The sequence below is a fragment of the Petaurus breviceps genome, unplaced genomic scaffold, assembly GCF_028583685.1.
Source record: "Petaurus breviceps papuanus isolate PSGF00001 unplaced genomic scaffold, PetGlider_PUasm1.0 171, whole genome shotgun sequence".
In the NCBI taxonomy this organism is placed as follows: domain Eukaryota; kingdom Metazoa; phylum Chordata; class Mammalia; order Diprotodontia; family Petauridae; genus Petaurus; species Petaurus breviceps.
The window spans coordinates 23,009,620-23,028,338 of record NW_027185754.1 but is presented as its reverse complement, the minus strand read 5'-3'; the positions used below and the strand labels follow the sequence as shown (position 1 = coordinate 23,028,338).

The 18,719-nt window shown below is 40.7% G+C and overlaps 2 protein-coding genes across 4 annotated transcripts in view; both read left to right on the top strand.

Annotated features, from left to right (window-relative positions):
* The first annotated feature begins 2,644 nt into the window (after positions 1 to 2,644).
* ZBTB43 (zinc finger and BTB domain containing 43) overlaps positions 2,645 to 18,719 on the top strand; it is a 29,502-nt gene continuing 13,427 nt past the window's right edge. Inside the window, exons 1-2 of one of the 2 annotated variants that reach the window (XM_069082718.1) lie at positions 2,659 to 2,782; positions 8,493 to 8,614. The gene's annotated coding sequence lies outside the window, so the exon portion shown is untranslated. Of the gene's footprint in view, positions 2,783 to 8,492; positions 8,615 to 18,719 lie in introns of both variants that reach the window. The other variant, XM_069082715.1, reaches the window with a different exon arrangement.
* Positions 2,655 to 18,719, top strand: part of ZBTB34 (zinc finger and BTB domain containing 34) — an 85,735-nt gene continuing 69,670 nt past the window's right edge. For both annotated transcript variants that reach the window (XM_069082712.1, XM_069082711.1), the window contains exon 1: positions 2,655 to 2,782. The gene's annotated coding sequence lies outside the window, so the exon portion shown is untranslated. The remainder of the gene's footprint in view (positions 2,783 to 18,719) is intronic.

The following is an 18,719-nucleotide window of genomic DNA, read 5'->3' as shown; positions in this document are numbered from 1 at the left end:
ATTTGATTAAGCCTCTCATGCTATTCTTGTGGACAAGTGAGATGTGGGGCTAGATAAAAGTACAGATAGAGGGATTCGGAATTGGCTGAATGGTGGAATTCACAGTCAATATTAACTTGGAAGGTCTTATGTGGAATGACCCAGAAATCTAGCCCTGTGCCAATTAAATTTTTTTTTAATTAAAAATGTCTTGACTAAAGGCATAGATAGCATGTGTTGTGGAAGGTCTCTTCACAAATGGTTATTTCTGCAGATTACAAAAGATATAACTAATGCACTAGTGGTCAGAATCAGACCCTAAAGGATCCTGACAGACACTCTAGGACACTGGGGTGGAAATTTAATAAGAACTAATACAGAAATCTTACTCTTGGATTCAAAAAAATCATCCTCACGGGTGCAAGATAAGGGAGGCATTGTTAGAAAGCAGTTTGCCTGAAAAAGATCTGGGGTATTTAGAGGAGTACAAATTCAACATATTAATAGTTTATTCAATATACCTCAGTGGATCCCTATCACTTTCAGAATCTCTATAAAATCCTCTGTTTGGCTTTCAAAGGCCTTCATAACCTGATCCTTTCCTATATTTGCAGTCTTCTTACACCTTACTGATTGCTCCCTCACTTATTCCACAATTTCTTATACACAGCACTCTAATCTCCATTTCAAGGTTTTCACTGGCTGTCCTTCATGTCTGGAATGATCTCTTTCCTCATCTCTACTTGCTAACTTCCCTGGCTTCCTTCAAGTTCCAGTTAAGGTGCTCCTTTCCACAAAAAAGTCTTTCCCAGTCCTTAATCATAGTGCTTTCCCTCTGAGATTACTCCCAATTTGTCCTGTATCTATCTTATTCACACATCATTTGTTGGTTGTCTTCTCATATCACACTACGAGCCTGCGAGCAAGGGATTGTTTTTTGTCTTTCTTTGTATCTTTAGCAATTATCACAGTGCCTGACTAATAGTAGGTGCTTAGGCTAGGTGACTGTGTGATATGGCAGTCAGGCAAGGTATTTTTATCTTGGGTCCCATCAAGAAGTATGGTCACATGATATCTAGAGTACTGAGTTCAGTTCTTCTTTAATTTGTATGTCTTTTTTTTTTTTTTTTTGCTTTTTGGAGGGTAATTGGGGTTAAGTGACTTGCCCAAGGTCACATGGCTAGTTTTTTTGTTTGTTTGTTTGGTGTGTGTTAAGTGTCTGAGTTTGAATTTGAACTCAGGTCCTCCAGACTCCAGGGCCAGTGCTCTATCCACTGCACCACCTAGCTGCCCCTAGTCACAGCTTAATTTGATAACTTGTCTAGTACTCTCAGAGAATGGCAACTAGAATATGAGAAAAAAAATCTTGTATGCAGGTTTCGTGAGGAATTGAAGAAAGTGGGTGTGTTTATCCTGCAGAAGAGGAAACTTAAGGAATGATATAATAGCTGCCCAACTATCTGAAGGGACACCATGTAGAAGGATTAGACTCATTCTCTGGCCCCACAAGGCAGAAGTAGAAGCAAAGGGGTGGACACAGGTTTAGGCCTGATGTGTGAGTGGCTGTGAAATTTCCTAACAATAAGAGCTATGCCAGAGTGAAATGCACTGCCTCCTAGATGTGTTGTTGGAAGGCATTTCAGAGACCACCTCCTCCAGTCCCTTCATTTTACATATGAGGAAACTGGGGCCAAGAAAGATTGTGACTTGCCCAAGGTCACAAGGTTAGCAAAGGTACATTTGAACCAGGTCTACTGACCCAGAATTGACAGTGCTCTTTCCATTTCCCATTTATTGGAGATTGTTAAACTGAAGCTTGATGACACGAAGTTCTTTGTGAAGGGTTTTCTTTTACCCTGGTCTGAAGTTCTGTGATTCAGTGCACAGAATTAGGGCAGGACTGAGGGGGAGACGTGTACATAGGGTGTGTGTGTGTGTGATTCAGTGCACAGGAACAGCGTCGGAATGATCTGTGTTCATACAATATGAGTGTGTGTGTCCGCGCGCGTGTCTAGGAGCTTGTGGTTGTTTCACCCTCAGCTCCCCCAACACGAGCGGGCCCCGCCTCCTCGACTCTCAGCCAGCCCCGGTTCCACCCCCTCGCGGCCCCCTCCTTCTCCCCCTCCCCCCCCAAGGCCTTACAGCCCAGTCTCCCATTCAATAGGGGGTGACCAGACCTTGGATGTAGTGCTAGAGGCAGCCCCGCCCCGCCCTCGACCCCGACTCTCAGATCTTGCCAGAACGCGCCTTTCCCACAGCCTGTAGATCCAGGCGCGTTCTCCACGCACCCCAGAGAGTGAGCGCATGTGCGCTCTCCGACCCTTACTCCTTCACCAACTGGTCTTTCTGCCCCGCCCCGTCCCTCCTCTTCCCGCGGCCCCTCCTCCTCTCCCTGCCCCTCCCCGCAGTGTACGTGTATGGTGTTGGGGGAGGGGGTGTGAGTGTGGGTATGGGTGGACGTGAGAACCAAAGCGTCCGGTCCTCCTCCTCTCCGATAAATCCCTACAAGCCCCGCCCAGCCCCGCCTCCGCCCCGCCCCCGCATCGCTCCCACGCTCCCACCCTCCCACCCCTATCGCGGTTCTCTTGGCTTCCCGGCCTCCCTCGTTCTCTCCTGCCGGAAGTGCCTGGAAGAGGTTCCGGGTGGGCGCGGGTCTGAGGCTGCGGCTGCGGCGGCTGCTGCTGGGGAGGTTGGAGGGGGGCAGCGGGGCCAAGCTGGGGCCAGTTGCCGACGGCTGAGGCGGAGGAGGGCAAAGGAAAGGCTGCCACAGGGCGAGGGAGCGATGTAAGAGGCCAACGCCCAGGTGAGGCCCGCTGGTCGGGTCGGGGGACGGGACCCCAAGATCCAGCCCTGCCGAGGCCTGGCCCGTCAGGAGTCGGTTAGAAGTTGGCTCGAGGCCCGGTCGGGGGTGGGGGTAGGTGTTGGGGCATGGGCTTGTCCCTGCGCCGGCCTTTGTGACCGCCACTCTGCCGCGGAAGCGGAGCCCAAGGTTGTGGCGGCGCCTGGCCCGGCTCGGCGGGTCTTGTTTGGGGGGCCGGGGCTGCCGCCCTCCGGTGGGGCAGGGACTAGGTGAGCCTGGATCTCTCGGCGGCCCGAGAACCTTTTGGCTCAGCGGCCCTGACTCACAGGAGCCTCGCCCCGGCGCGGTCTCTCTACACCGGCAGCCCACGGTGGAGGCGAGAGCGCTGGGGTTTCAATTTGGGGTTGTCACTGATTCGGCATGTGACCTTGTTCAAGTCACTTACAATCTCAGTAATTTAGTTTCATTTATAAAGTAAAAGTGGTTAAGATCGTTTCCGAGGTCCCTTAACATTCCTAATGTTAGGTGATTTTGTGAGTTTTGGATGAACGTATGTTTGTAAATGTGTTTAGTGTACTTGCCTAAAAACGATATGTAACATTTGTGCCTCTGTGTATGCAGTGGGTGTATGGACATATTTCTTATATGGTAGAAGTTGCAGAGGTTTTAGAATCAGAAGACCTAAGTTCAAGTCCCACCTCCGCTTGTTACTCCCTATCTGATCTTGGGCAAATCAATCCTTCTCTTGCTTGGGTCTCAGTTTCTTCATCTGTAAGGTAAGAGAGATTGGCTAGGTGTTCTCTAAGGCCCAACTTCTGCTGGGGTGTAGAGGAGCCTCTTCCCACTAATGGAATACATAAAGGGAAAGAGCTAGTTCAGAACTTCTGACCAGGAGAACTTCATTTCAGGACACAGACTATCTCTGTAGATACATAGGGTGATAAACTTTGACCTACAGCCGAGCCTGAGAGCTGCACTGGCGAAAGAGCATTGTAGAAGTTAGAAAAGAGACATTTTTCAAGCAGGTGTGGGATTTTTCCAGTTTAGAATGTGGTTCAAGAGGATAGAGAATGTAGGGGTTAAAATGTTATTATGTAAATGTTGTGTACAACCTATACATCAGTCAGTCAACTCTGAACTTGGAAACAGGAGACTTGACTTGTATTCCAGATCTTTGACTTACTAGTAGTTTGACCTAGGATAAGGTCACTTCACTAATGAAACTGTTTCCTCATCTTGGTTAAATGGTCAAATGAATGCTTGCACTAAATAATTAAATAGGGAGTGTTGTGGGAAAAACACTTTTTAAATCTTAAGGCCTTATAGAAATAAATTGGTACTATTCTTTTTTCCTGTACACTCATAGCATTTGGAAAGAGTCTAAGAGATCATCTGTAGAAATTTTGAGATTTGAATTTAGTGCTGTGCTTTATGTTGGTAGTCTTATGTGGATTTGACTAAGAGGATAAATGATGGCATTGCTATTTTTAAACATTAATTTTCATTCAGCATACATATACTAAGTACTTATTGTGTTCTGCATACTCTTCCTTTGCTAGGAGATTTGCAAAATTTAAGTTAGATATGGTCTCAGCTTAGGCTTATAAAACTCAAATGCAAGTGACTATAAATACACAATGGTACATAAGGATATTGAGACAAAAAGGTCTATAAAGGAAAAAGCCTTTATGGACAGGAACATTTTAACATCCAACCAATAGAATACAATTATTCTTCCCCAGAAACTGCCTCTCAAAAAGGATACATACTTTTGAATTTATAGATAGTCTGTGCAATAATAATGACTTCAGCTGTTTTTTTTTTTAGCACATTAAGACTCTCTCCTCAGAACCGTGTGAGATTATTAGGATATTTTTTGCTTTTTGGAGGGGGGAATGCAGGGCAATTGGGGTTAAGTGACTTGCCCAGGGTCACAGGGCTTGTAAGTGTTAAGTGTCTGAGGCCATATTTGAACTCAAGTCCTCCTGACTCCAGGGTCCGTGCTCTATTCACTGCGCCATCAAGCCGCCCCTACCCTGTGAGATTGGCAATGCCAAGTATTCCTGTTTTCATTGTGAAGATGAAGAAATTCACTTTATCCTCATACATAATTCTGAATACCCTAATTCTATAGTACTTTAAAGTATTACAATAATCCTGTGTGATGAATAGTGCAAGTATTGTGATCTCCATTTGACAGATAAGAAAAATGAGTATCAGAGGAATTAAACTGCTTGCTTCATCTATTAACTTTTGGAGCCAAGATTTGGTGCTAGGTCTCCTGACTCTAAATCCAGTGCTTTTCCCCAGACTATGACTTTTCTAATGACTTTGTAGACATAAGTCCTCAGTTTTTTGACAGATGTCACTGTGAGCAATAAATGGCATAGGCAGCTTTTTACCATGGGTGATCAGTTTTAACCTCCCTCTCCCCCAGTCTTATCCCAGTCTTATTTTCCTCCTCTGTAGCATGGGAATACTACTACCGTATTTCCCCGAAAATAAGCCCTCCTCTTCCTGTGTAAGATTCCTCGAAAATAAGCCCTCCCCCGAAAATAAGCCCTATTGAGATTGCTACTGTAGTGAAGGTGATCCCCTGCGCTACATTATGGGTGCCCTCTGTATGCACCGTCGTCGTTCCCCCCCCCCCCGTGAAACGCACACCACGCTCCGAGCTGCATCCAATCAGAGCTGCAGCAGTGAGCGCGTCATCCTGTTCTTTATTGAATTCATTATTGAATAAAGGTACATTTTTTTGTTCACATTTACCTATTTATTAAAATTGCTGTCAATGTTCATTAAAATAAGCCCTCCCCTGAAAATAAGCCCTCTGGTGTTTTTCCGTCCAAAAAATTAATAAGACAGTGTCTTATTATCGGGGAAACACGGTACTTGCATCATTTAACTTCTTCCTGGGAAGGTGTTTTGCAAATTATAATGTGCTATATGTAGAACTTTACTACTTATATGAACTCAGAGCTGTCCAAAAGTGGAACTTGTTCAAGCGGTATGTTTTCCCTATCACAGAAAGTCTTCAGGTGGCTGCTAGATAACTTGTAGGAATGTTATAGAAGGAATTCTTGTTCAGGTATAGCTATGTTCCAGGGGTGGGGAATCTGAGGCCTCAATGCCACATGTGACCTTCAAGGTCCTCAAGTGTGACCCTTTGACTGAATCCAAACTTCATGGAAGAAATTCGCTTAATAAAAGGATTTGTTCTGTAAAACTTGGACTCAGTCAAAAGGCTGCACCTACCCCTGGGTCTGTATTACTGCCAAGGTTCTTTTCAGATCTGAGCTTATGAAAAAGAAATGATATTATGACTGATAAAACTATAACAACACTTCCATTTTCTTAAAAAGAACCTTTTGGAAGTTTGCTAACTTGCCATTCCTAATGACACAAATGTAACTTTGCCTTTGATAACCAAGACATTAATTTTATTTTATGGAGAAGTTACAGTCATTTACTTCATTGAGTGCCTACTACTTACAAATATTTTGAAGTGGAAATTTTAAAGTATTATAGAATCATGGAATTTCAGAATAGAAAGAGACCTCAAAGATATCCAATCTAATTTGTATTTAAACAGGAATTCTTTTTATAGCCAAAAGTGGTTGGTCATCCAGCCTTTGCTTGAGGACCTCCATTCCCATCTGAAACATTCCATTTTATTTCTAGGTGTTTCTAATCATTAGGAAGTCTTTTCTTACATCGAGCTTAAATATTCCTGCAACTTCGACTTATTGCTCCTAGCTGCTCTTTGAGATGTAACAGAACAAGTATAATCCCTCTTCCAATTCTATTAAAAAAAAAAAACTTGGGGGCAGCCAGGTAGCACAGCAAGTAAGAGCACCAGCTCCAGTGTCAGGATGACCTGGAGATCGAATACCCAGACACTTAGCACCCACCCAGAAACACCTGGCCATGTAACCTTGAGCAAGTTACTTAACCCCAATTGCTTAGGGGCGGCCAGGTGGCTCAGCGAGTAAGAGCATATGGCTCCAGTGTGGGGATGACTTGGATTGAATCCGTGGCTCAGATACTTAGCACCACACCCAGAAATAACTGGCCGTGTAACCTTTAGCAAGTTACTTAACCCCGATTGCTTTAAAAAAAAAATACTTGAAGACCACTATTGTATCAGTCTGTCAATTTAGCCTCATGGCCTGATCATTAGACCTCTCACCATGAGATTATCCTTCTTTGGAAATCTTTAACTCTGTGTCAGTCTTAAAATACGAAATTGAACTGTTCCTCCCTATATGGTCTGACTAGGGATTAATACTACAGGACAGTAACTTCCCTAGCCAGAAAAAATTTTTAACACCTTTGTGGGTTACTAAAAATCTGCTGCAGTTGTATCTTTTATAGACTTGCTATAGATTTGTTGATGCCTTTTTTGAACATCTTATTCACCACATTAAAAAGGTAACTATATACAAGGTGATGGGTCAGACAGAGCTGGAAATCACAAATGTCAAAAAATACTGAATGGGGGCAGCTAGGGGGCAAGTGAATAGAGCAACGACCCTGGAGTCAGGAGGACCTGAGTTCAAATATGGCCTCAGACACTTAACACTTACTAGCCATGTGACCTTGGGCAAGGCACTTAACCCCAATTGCCCTGCATTCCCCCCTTCAAAAAAGCAGCAAAAAAAAATATAGTGAATGCCATCTTATACAGTTAACATATTTTGAGGAGATTTGACTCATATGGAATGTTTATATGGACATATTTTATTTTGAATAAACTTATTGTGTACAAAACCAGATCATAAAACAATCATTAGGTCATTCTTTGTTTCACATGTTGCACTTAAAATGTGAAATAAAATTTTATTTTACCACATTAGGTATCATGTTAAATAAGCAAGGTACAATTGCTCATTTGTTTTTAGTCAGTATTGTAAACATTTAAGTAACTTTGTAAGATTTATTTTTTTTTGCTTTTTGGAGGGCAATTGGGGTTAAGTGACTTGCCCAAGGTCACACGGCTAGTTTTGTGTGTGTGTGTGTGTGTGTGTGTGTGTGTGTGTGTGTGTGTGTGTAGTGTATAGTGTCTGAGGCACGATCTGAGCTCAGGTCCTCCTGACTCCAGGGCTGGTGCTCTACTCACTGCACCACCTAGCCCCTATAAGATATATTTTCAAAGCACTTAACTATCAATGAAAGACCTCAGTGGACTTAATGCAATTAAACAAAGCCAAATTCTGACTATAACTTCCCTTCCCACAGTCTTTTGGGATTCAGTGTAAGAATTTTCTCTACATAGGAAATTTCAGTAAGGCTTTTGTTTTCCCTGTGAAAGAAACTTTTAGGTTGAAAAATGAACCTTTTATTATCATACTGACATTCGAAATGATTTATTAGCTTCCTCACTGTATACCATGATAGGGAATAAGAACTTTGTTTTATGTTCTTTAATTTAAAGTAGTAGTTGCTCTGAGGGAGCTATTCAAAAAGTCTTAATATCAGATACAGCACCTACAGTATTATATCATTTCCACAAACTTTTCTTTTTGAATCTTAATTATGTTTACAAATTGCAATTTTATGGTAGTGCCTGTATCTTATAAAATAATGAAAAATTTCATCCCAGTTTTACTTTATATATTTTGTATGGTGTTAGGGATGTTATTTTCTCCATTCTTGTTTTTAAAGCTGATATTTCTGAGTTACATTTTATGTTATGTTTATTTGAGGTATCTAGGTGGCCCAGTGGATAGAGCACTGGACCTTTCAGGAAGGCTTGAGTTCAAAATCAGCCTCAGATACTAGCTTTGCGACCTTGAACAAGTCACTTGAAATCTGCAAAATGAGAATAATGATGAGGTAAGGATAAAATATTTGTAAAGTGCTTTGCTATTATTTAAAGAGCTATATACATGCTATCATTATTATTTATAATTAAGACATTTCATTAGTTTTCTCATAATGAATTAGGATAAGGAATATTAACAGGTATGTAGTCCTGAGAACAAAAATATCATTTGAGATTTACAAATAGTGTTGTCTGATAATCCTTTAGCACTTGAGTTTTCTAAGCAAAATCTTTTGCTGTTGATATGAGATTCATGTTTGCAAGCATACATATTTTGAACTTCTACATTCTGAAAATGTATATATAAAACCCTAAAATAAATAAAATTTTCTCTTTAGTTTCTCATACATCACTGTCATTTATTCCAATCTGAGAGCCAGTACCTAAGTGTAGCTCCTCATATGAAGTCACATATTTAATAGATACATGTTGATTTTTAATTTGACACTTAGAATATAATACACATTTTTCCTAAATCTTGAAGTTTTGGTTGTAGAAGGCTTATAAAAGACAAATACTTCTAAAATAACAATTTGCACTTGTTTGCTATGATTCAGCTAACCTAAAAAGCATTATGAAAAACAAAGAATGGAGTGCTTCGTTTTGTGCATTGGATAAAAATTTATAACTAGGAGTAAGTTTTATATGCCCTGATAATAGCCAGAGACCTGAAAACAATTTTTAAAAGGATGTGGTTTATGTTTCTACAAAAATACACAGGCAGAATTAGATAATAAAGTGAACATAGGTACATAAACAGCACTAGGGGTAGTTTTGAAATCTTTCCTTGACTATTTTTTTAGATCTTTAGTATTTTTATTGGTAATAAACATGATAGATAATACCATTGTCTTTTTCAATGAATTTTATTTGGTGACAGACATTTTTATTACTGATATATTAGGGCATGTGATCTCTGCTGTTATGTGTGTCCCCACTAGTGTAAACATAGAATCTCAGAATTGGAAAGGACCTCATCATCTAGTCCAACCAGTAAGGCCCTCCATTATGTAGTATGTTCAATGAGTAATCATCCAGTCACTATTTGACTTGCAGTGATAAGAAAACCTGTGCAATCAATCCATTCCACTTTTGGACAGCTCGAATTGTTAAGAAGTTTTTCCTTGTATGGAGTTGAAATCTCTGAAAATTCCACCCAATGCTTCTCATTATGCCTTCTGGGGCTTCAAGAAGCACATTTCCATGAATTATAGAAGTATTAGTTATGAAGACCACTATCTCAGGGATAGTACTTTATATTGATTTAAGGTAACAAGATGTCAATATGGCATCCATATTTTCCTATTATTTATGTAAAATGGCTTTGTTTCTCTTGCAGTCATTAAAAATAGCTATCAAAGTTGTCCAGAGTCTCAGTCTTTTTGGTTTCAGTACTAGTCAGGAGGACCTCTTCTAAAATTCATAGTTTAAAGCTAATTAAGATTTTCGATAGGCACTTAGACTTTGAGCTTAACTGTTACTAGACCCTTTACTGAAGTTCTATCAAGATTTTTCATTGTAGTATTATTGAGGTGACTCTGTGGGGCAGTGACCAGGATTCTCAATTCCTGTGCCAGTGAAGTGCAAGGTTTAGCAGGTTTTTCTAAGCTGGAAAAAAACTTTATGGGCCCAGTGATGGACTGCATTTGCCAAATTCAGGGAAGATCATCACTAGGTTAGTTGTAGGTTGAGCAGGTTTTTTTTGCCCCCTAGCAATTCTCAAAGATGGACTGCTAGGTTTTGGGAACATTGTGATCTGCATTGGTAGAAGGAGGCAAGGACCCACATCAATGAAATTACAGATTCTTGAGGTATTGGATGTTGATATATGTGCACTTTGAATTAAAATGTGACCATTTTACTGGAAATTTTTTTAAAATTTATTAAAAAAATTTTTATTTCACTAGAGATTAAACCTTTTGGTTAACTGGTGTTCTACTAAACCACAAAGTAGCTAACATTGCCCTAGATATGTGTTCTATAGGCCAATACTATTGTTATTTTTGTACATTTTTACCAGTCTTTAGAGACCTGATACCAATAAAACATATCCTTAAACATATGGTCTCGAGAATGACCACCTAAAATTGTCATCTGTTGAAGTAAAGGCAGGCAATTTGTGGGTCAGTAAAAAATTTGTCAACTCTGCTTATCTATTACACTGTTGCTTTCTTTAATAAGTTTCATAGAAAGTTATATTTGTGGGTAAATTTGGAGTACATAGCTTCAGATATGTGCTTGTGTTTCCTCAACCTAGTGATAATGTATGCAGTAGGGAAGAGGGACTGTGAGTATTTTAAAGTATGGGCGGGTCAGTTTCAGGCTAGGGAGAGACAGGCAATTGCATTGCACGTATCGAACCATTAATGTCTTGTAAAATTTTACTATGGTGAATCACTTGTCTTAGAAACTACTATTCTAAAGTAATGTGAACATGTATTATATATAGATAATTCCCAGACTGAATTCAGCAGACCCCCTCTACCTTTTCCATTATGTTTGTTCCCTCTTCTTACCCTTTCCCCTCAAATGTCAGGTCCTCCTTCTATATTTCTGTTAAAGGATATCACCATTCTCCTTGTCACAGACCTAGTCATTTAGACTCCTTCCTCTACCCCCACATTGAATTAGACACCAAGTGTTTTTGACTCTGCCTCTGCAGTAGCTCCTATCAGCCCTTTTTCCTTTTAATTCTGCTGCCAACACCTTAATTACCTCTGTATATTTCCATAAGCTCTGGAAGGGACCTTGGGAATTATCTCATCCTGTTTTTCCTCTTTATAAAAGAGGAAACTGAGGTCCATAGATATAGTTACTTACCCAAGGAAATAAGGGGCAGAGTCAAGCATTCCAACCCTGGACTTGGGACCTCAAGTTCAGTATTTTTTTCATCATACTGTGCTCACTTACTGTTCTGCTAATTTATCAATTCAATTCAGTATGGATGTATTAAGCACCTAGTCTGTGAAGGGCACTATTTTATCTTGGGAATATAATTTAGTACCTATTATATTTTTAAGGATCTTTTAATGAGTGCCATGGAAAACTGCCATTTTGTAACCCTTTGTGTAATATTAAAGCTAATTCACAGTCATGGTAAAAAGAAGACATATATGCAAGTGGTTGTTGGGCAAATCAGAATAAGATAAGTGCAAAGGAGAGTTTCAACAGAGAGAAGAGAGATTCAGGGGAGTATGTGACACTTGAACTTGACTTTGAAAGAAGAGCATGATTTCACCTGGCAGAGATATAGAGGAAATCTATGGAGAATGGCTTGGCAAAATCCACAGAGACTGGAGAGAACAAGATGAGATAGTGAGAACAGTGAGCTTAGTTTGGTTGGAATGTACTGTGTGTGAAGAAAGAGCGGTGTAAAATAAGACAGCAAAAGGTGACTAGATTATAAAGAGTTTTGAAAGCAAATTTAGATCTGATGTAAGGCAAAACTTCCTACCAATTAGAGCTATCTAGACGTAAAATAGACTGCCTTTGAAGGAAAGTAGTTTCTTTTTGTCAAATAAAAAGACTGAACTGACCATTTGTTGTAATTTATTTAATGTCTTGTATGTGCCAGACGCTGTACTAGGTGCTGTTGATACAAAGATAAAAGTGAAATAATCCCTGTCCTCAAAGAACTTACAAGGATGCTTATGGGAGAGATGACATATACATATATGCAAATTACTTACTGGGTAATTTTTGGGAAGAGGTACTAGGAACTTGGGCATTCAGGAAAGACTTCATGTAGAAAGTGTCATTTGGGCCAAAGGAAGACAGGGATCTCGAAGGGTGGAAGTATTCCAGAGATTGAGGACAGTCCAGGCAGAGGCATGGAGATGGGAAATAGAATGTGATATATGAGAAACAGCAAAGTGTCATTTAGGAAGAACAGTTTAAAAGCCAATTTGAAAGATGATCTGAAGGTAGAATCAACAGGATTTGTCAAAAGATGGGATGGATGGGATAGAAGGGGCTAAAGAGTTGAAGATGACACCTAGGCTTCATCATCCTGGATGACTAGGATAGTGGTGTCCTCCAGTGTAAGAGGAAAGTCAGGAAGAATGAATGGCTTGGGAAAGATAATGAATTAAGTTTTGGACATTTTGAATTTAAGATATCTATGGCATATCCAGTTTGAAATGTTCAGTAACCAATTGGAGATGTGTTCGATCCTTGTGGAGGCATGTAGATAGTACAGTGGGTAGACCGTCAGGAAGACTTAAGTTCAGATCTTGCCTCAGACACTTGCTAGTTGTGTGACACTGGGCAAGTCACTTAATCCCTGTCTGCCTCAGTCTTCTCCCAGCCTTGTTGTGAGTATAAAATGAGATATTTGTAAAGTGCTTTGCAAAATTTTTAAAAAGCATTCTATAAAATGTTAGCTATTATCCTTATTACTAGATGTGAGACTTGAGGTTAGTGCTACATAAATAGATCTGAGAATCATTCACATAGAGATGAAAATTGAATCCTTGGGAGCTGATGAGATAACCAACCAAAACAATAGAGAGAGAAAAAGGGACCCAGGGACAAAGCCTTCAGGAACACCTGCAGTTAGTGGGTGTGACCTGGACAAAGATCCAGCAAAGGAGACTGAGAAGGAATGGTTAGATGGGGAGGAGAAGTAGGAAAGAATAATGTCATGGAAATCTTAGGAGAGTATCAAGGAGAAGAGGCTGCAGAGATGTCAGAAGTATAAGGTTTGAGAAAGACTTAGGAAATTAAGATATCCTTGGTAACTTTATAGTTGTAATTTTTAGTTGGATAAGGTCACAGTCCAGACTGAATTGTTTAGAAGAGGGTGAGAGGAGAGTAAATGGAGTTACTGGTTGTAACTAGCTTTCTCAAGGAGTTTAACCACAAAAGGATGTGAAATATAGGATGATAGTTAGCAGGAATGGATGGATCAAGGGAGGGTTCTTTTGAAGATGGGGGAGAGACATGAACTTGTTTGTAGAGAGTAGGGAAGTAGCCAGTAGACAAGAGTGATTGGAGATTAGTGAGCACAAGGAGTCAAGGATGATACTGGGGTTGTAAACTTTGGTGACTGGAAGGACGATGGTGCCATTGACACAAAATAGGGAAATTTGTTAGATAGTCAGTTTTGGAGAAAAGATCAGTACTATTTTGGTAGAGTTTGAGATACTTAGGGGAGATCCAGATAGAAATGTCTAAGAAGCAGTTGGTGATGTGGGACTAGAGCTCCAGAGGCTATTTCTATGTATGTACAAGAGAGAATCATTTGCATAGAGAAGATAACTATACCTGTGGGAGTTTATGAAAAGTCCCCAAGTGAGATACAGTGTAGAGAACAAAGAGAAAGAGGGATCAGGGAAGAACCTTAAGGTATACTCAAAAGTAGGGTTGGCATATGGAGAATGATCAAGCAGAAGAGGTTGAAAAAGATTGGTCAAACATTAGATTTGGTAAGATCTGGTAACTTTGGAGAACAGTTTAAGTTGAGGATTGAGGAATGAGTAAGAAAGGAAGGTAGAGATAGATTTTATTTTGTTTTAGAAGTTTGGAAAAAAAAAATATAGGATGATAATTTAAGGGATTTGTTAATTTTAGAGAGATTTTTAAAAAATAATGTGGGAGATTTGGGTGTGTTTGTAGGCAGTAAGGATGGAGCTAGTAGATATAGAGAGCTTAAAGATTAGAAGGGGGATGCTTTTGGGGGCAGTATGTTAGAGAATATGGGAGGGCATGAGATCAAGGAATCAGAAGGGTTGACCTTGATGGGAAAAAGAACTTGTTTGTTCTTCATTTGAAGAGGACCAGTGACATCATGGGGTGATGTCTTGACTCATGGGTGAATTGAATTTAAGTAAGGCAGAGTTACACAAAGTTGTCAGCCTTTCTTCTAGGGTCATCACAGTCCAGTGGCAATCCTAAAGTCAGAATGACTGACAAGGGATGCAGTGAATGACCTTGGCATCTTCTACGTCTGACCAAGCCCTAAGCACTCCACAGGACCTACTTCAGCCACTTTCATGGTTGTTAGACAAAATTGTTCTCATCTGCCCATTCCACTGAGAAAAGTCATGTGCTTGGGGTAGACACCTTTCTAACTCACCAATGGGTTTGAGGCCCTTTCATTACCCTAAACCTGGTTTAGCCTGTCTGCCTACATGGTTTACTGGGATATGGCTTCTGTGCATGTTATAGCTTCTTGGAGCCATAGGTGAGAGAGTTGATTGCCAGGTAGACACCAAAGGTGGATGGGGAGCCCCCAAAAGGGTTAGTCTTCCCTTTACTGCCCCATACACCCTGGAAAAAGAGCTTGCTATTCACTAGGGACTGGAGTAAAGGAACAGAGAATAGGGAAATTATATCAGGGAATTGTTAGATATAACAAAGAGAGGGAGTCCATGGCTAATAGACTCAGTTTTCTTGGTAAGGGAGGTCCTCAGCTGAGAGAATGGGTGAGAGATGGTGGTAAAAGAGGCTTGAGGAATGAAAAGGTTTGGGATAACTTGTAGCTCTTGGGTAAGTGGTAACAAGAAGCAATTAGGAAGGAGTAAAAGGATTATCTTTTTGCAGAGATGACCCAGTTGAGATTAGATAACATGGGTTTAAAGTATACCTAATCATCTTGGTTGCAAGACTTTTCTAGCTCTATCAATAGCACATGAAAAGGAACAGGAGGCAAATATCTGGGGGTTTGACAAAGAATGAATAGACTGGGAGTCAAGACTACAGGGTATTTTAGAGTTGAATGGTTGAACTAAAGGGTGAGTGTTGGGAAAACAGAAAAGTGGAGCCATAGCAGTCATAATAGGGTAGGAAAGTACTTAGAACTGGAGTAATTTGAGTTTATGGTGAGGACAGTGAGTAGGTTTAGGAGACATAAGGTATAGGAGAGATGGAATATAACAGATTGTGATGGGCTAAAGGAATTTCTGAGTTACTGATCATGAAAGTTGAACTCGTGGTACTGACAAGATCAAGTTGTTGCCATTTTTGTTTGTACCTGAGAGTGGAGGAAATAGGAACTGAGTGGGTTGAGAAACAGGATGATTAGAATGTTTTAAACATGTGTGTTGACATCCCTTAACATAAGGGCCTCTTGAAAAAGGAAGGAAAATGACTTTGGAGTCAGTAAATAACTGACATCTGGATTTTGATTGGGTGACTAGTGTCAATAGAGAACCTCAAAGAAGGAGAGTTTGCTTGGTGACTTTGGCAGTAGGAGAATCTAGAAGTGTCCATGGGGAACAAGGAGTGTCTTGACTCCCATTTCAGGACCATTATATTGTAAAATATGAGATGAAGTACAACCAGTACTGCAGAGGGTGAACAGGCATGCGGTGTCAACCAGAAGATGGTAGGAGGAGTACAAGAGAAAAAGCCAAAAAGGGGAGGGCAAAGTTAGTAACAGAACAGCCAGAGCTGAAGTGGGCATTGGAGGTATTCATTTATGAATGGAGTTGAGAAATTAGGAAGTTTGAGTTGACTGTGTTGGGGGGCAGGGTGGGAGTATACTCTTAGGCAGTTAGATATTCATTGTCATCAGGGCTGGGAGAAATAAGGATAGGAGTTTAAAGTATGAGTCTAAGCAGGGTAATGGCAGATGGGAACATCTCTGCTTATGATGCCAGGTGACTAGAATTCTTTCTCCCTCTCCTTCTCTCTCTCCTTCTCTCTTTCCTTCTTTCTCCCCCTTCCCTCCTCTCCCCCCTCTCTCTTCCTCCATCCCTCTCCCTCCCTTCCTCCCCCTCACTCCCTCCCTCTCTCTGTTCTACCTTTCTGTCTCTGTGATTTTTATAGGTCTTAGAGCTGGAAACACCTTCCATTCAGGGTGGTTCATGGCCCTTTTAATAGTTGGGTCCATGTAGTGTGGGACAAACTAAAACTTCACCTCCCTAGAACACCTCTGTAAGGCTCTTCTCAATCATGATGGTCTTCTGCCTTGTAAATTTTCCATTTAAAATGTAGCAACCAGAACCGAACACAGTATTTCAGATGTTGTCTGACCAGGACAGAGTTTGTGGCACTCTCATCTTGTTTCCTGCTCTCTTAAAGCAGCCTAAAATAACATTAGCATTTTTTATTGCTGTATCTCACTATTAACCCAGTCACTTGCAGTCTATTGAAACCCTTTTCTTCTTTAGATGAAGTGCTATCTTTTTTTTCTTTTCTTTTTTTTTTTTTTTTTAAAGCAGTTGGGGTTAAATAACTTGCTCAAGGTTACACAGCCAGTTATTATTTCTGGGTGTGGTGCTAAGTATCTAAGCCCAGATTCGATCCCAAGTCATCCCAACTCCGGGGCCGGTGCTCTTACTCACTACACTACCTGGTCGCCCCTAAGCAATTGGGGTTAAGTAACTTGCTCAAGGTTACACGGCCAGGTGTTTCTGGGTGGGTGCTACTGTGTTTCCCCGATAATAAGACACTGTCTTATTATTATTTTTTTTTTTTTGGAAAGAAAAACACCAGAGGGCTTATTTTCAGGGGAGGGCTTATGTTGTCCTGCCTCAGCTCTCCTCTGCGGCACTGCTCTCAATAGCGCCAGCAAGCAAATCACTGAGGAAGAACAGGATGACGCGCTCACTGCTGCAGCTCTGATTGGATGCAGCTCGGAGCACAGCGTGCGTTTCACCCGGGGGGGGGGGGGGGGGGGGCATACAGGGGGTACCGTAATGTAGCATGTAGCGCAGGGGATCACCTTCACTACAGTAGCAATCTCAATAGGGCTTATTTTCGGGGGAGGGCTTATTTTAGAGGAATCTTACGCAGTAAAGGGAGGGCTTATTTTCGGGATAGGTCTTATTATCGGGGAAACACGTTAAGTGTCTGAGCCCGGATTTGATCCCAGGTCATTCCGACTCTGGGGCCAGTGCTCTAACTCGCTGTGCTACCTGGCCGCCCCAGATGAAGTGCTATCTTATACTTGTGATTTGTTCTTAGTAAATTTCATGTTGGTATATTTGGCTCAGTGATCTCTTTGAATCTTGACATTATTACATTGTACATTAGCCATCCCTCTCAGCTTTGTGTCATTTTCAGACTTGACAAGGATACTGTTTATTTCTTTAAGTCATTAATAAGAATTCAAAACAACGGAAGGCCAAGCATATGTAGATCTCTAGATCACTTTACTGGAGAGCTCCCAAGCTGACATAAAATCATTAATGACTGATGACTCTTTGGGTCCAGGCACAAATCCATTTCTGAATTCCTCCAGTTACAATGTTGTCTAGTCCATGTCTACTCATCTGTTCTACAAGAATTACATGATAGGCTTAACCAATAACTTTGTCAAAATCTAGATAAAATATATTTGTAGCATTCCTCTCTTTTACCAGATTACTAAACCTGTCAGGAAAAGGAAATATTTGACATGACCTCTTGATGAAGCCATATTTTTTCTTTTTGACTGTTGTTTCTTTTCTTATTAGCCATACTTTGAATAATATAGTCAATTCACTGGCTTATGGTTTGCAGGTTCTACTCTTGTCCCTTTTTTGAAAATTGAGACAATATTTGTCATTCCTTAATTCTTTAGATGTCTTTATACAATCTTTAGAAGCTTTCCTATTAAGGGCTCAGCAATTATAAGTAATAATTCTCTGATTATCTGTTAGAAGGTAAGCACTGTGAGGGCAGGGACTTTTATATAAATAGATAAAGCATTTATTAAGTGTTTTCTGTGTCAGATGCTATGCTGAGTGTTGGGATATTTTTTTTCCTTTTTCTCCCCAGTGCCAAGTATAGTTCCTGGAACATAGTAAGCACTTAATGGTTGTTGAGTTCCCCAAGAATGTAGTTTGTCTCTGGCTTTGACTGGATCTCATAAAGGGTAGGTGATTGCTCTCATTAGCTCCCTGTTAGCCATTTCTGTTCTCTCTTTTCCAATCTAAAGATCATTCTCCTTTGCCAAAGGGCACAGAAACAAAATAAGATTGTAATAGCTCTCTGCCCTCTCTCCATTTTCTGTTATTGTCCAGCCACCCTGAGGAGAGGGTCTTCTCTCCTTCTTTATTGTCTTCTTTTCCCATCTTTTTATCTTTCTTTTTCCTTGCCAGCCTAAACACATTGTGAGCTGTTGCCCTCTCAAGCGTTCCTAAAGGACCATGCCACTTATTTATTTATTCTCCATAATTTGTCTTTGCT